The sequence below is a fragment of the Coffea eugenioides genome, unplaced genomic scaffold (genome assembly GCF_003713205.1).
Source record: "Coffea eugenioides isolate CCC68of unplaced genomic scaffold, Ceug_1.0 ScVebR1_2;HRSCAF=14, whole genome shotgun sequence".
Lineage (NCBI taxonomy): Eukaryota > Viridiplantae > Streptophyta > Magnoliopsida > Gentianales > Rubiaceae > Coffea > Coffea eugenioides.
The window spans coordinates 101,018-102,329 of record NW_020863537.1 but is presented as its reverse complement, the minus strand read 5'-3'; positions in this window follow the sequence as shown (position 1 = coordinate 102,329).

Genomic DNA, 1,312 nt, shown 5'->3' with positions numbered 1-1,312 from the left:
AGGGTCAAATGAAGTGCAAAGAAAGGGATAGAGTGTACCTCCCTTGAATCGATGCCCTAACGAAGTGAACTTACTAATTTACCCTCCAAAATAATAAAAAGGTCAAGGTACCACTTTAATTATCAAAAATCATATGAAATGGAAATAAACATGAAATTGAATCAAACAAATCATTCAAATGAAAATGAACGACCCCTATTCATCAAATTGAAACAAACAAATACCCATTTGAATGAATCGAAGAAGTTCCAAGGGATCAACGTATTATTACAAAAATTAAGGGTCTAAAAGGAAATAACTTGAAATTAGAACTTTAGGTGAACCCTATCCCAAACCAAATGATAAAGCTCGCAAAAATAAATGAAAACTAATTTGCTATGACTAAACAACAAAATTTCCAAAATTCACCAAAATAATTCAAATCAAAACTACAAATCTAGAACAAGTTATTACACCCTTCAAATTTATCCTAAAACTCATTAAGAATCTATACAAAAATCATGTTAAGACATATTAAGGAAAAAAACATGTTAAGGGGGACAAAATTGATTAAGTTATCCAATTAGTTGGGCCATAGTAAAACAAAGGGAGACTTGGGGGGCCAAAGGGAATTTTTTAGAAATTATTTCATGCAATCTATGCAAGGACGTGAGAAGCTTTGTTTCGGCTGGTTTCTTTCTCTGCAACATGCTGGGTTTCTCAAATGCAATTTCCATCCATACTAACACAAGTAATGGCTCCAATCAACTAAATCAGGGATCACAATGAAAAGATAATCACACATTTCTTCCACTTTTAACCACCCAACTCTCATGTTTCAATGCAAAAATAAAGCATGCAAAAACCTGGGAAATGTTCTGCAACTTTCTTGCTGCAACTTTACAGCTTAACTCACACCAAAATTCACACCAAAAGATGCACCAGACGCGCGAGTTTATCGACCCAAAACCAGCAAAAGTTTCAACCCATTTAGCTAACATAAACTGGACAAGGTTCTTGACCCATCCGAAAGAGCAGACCACGCAACAACCAAAGGAAACATGAAACCAGAATCATTGAAAGCCAACTTTGATTCATTCGAACCACAAAACAATAAGCATTGAAACCCTCTAATCTTTTACCAATGCGAATCAGCCAACCCCAGGCATTAAATGTTAAGAAAAAGAAAACAATCAGGACTTTGATAAACGAAAAAACAATCACAACCCACAAAACAGAAATAAAAGGAAGCGGAAAAACCATAAACTGCCTCTGTCGTGCATAAAAAAAATTCTAGCTTGCCTTTTGAATTCAACTTTCGCAGAGACCTTTT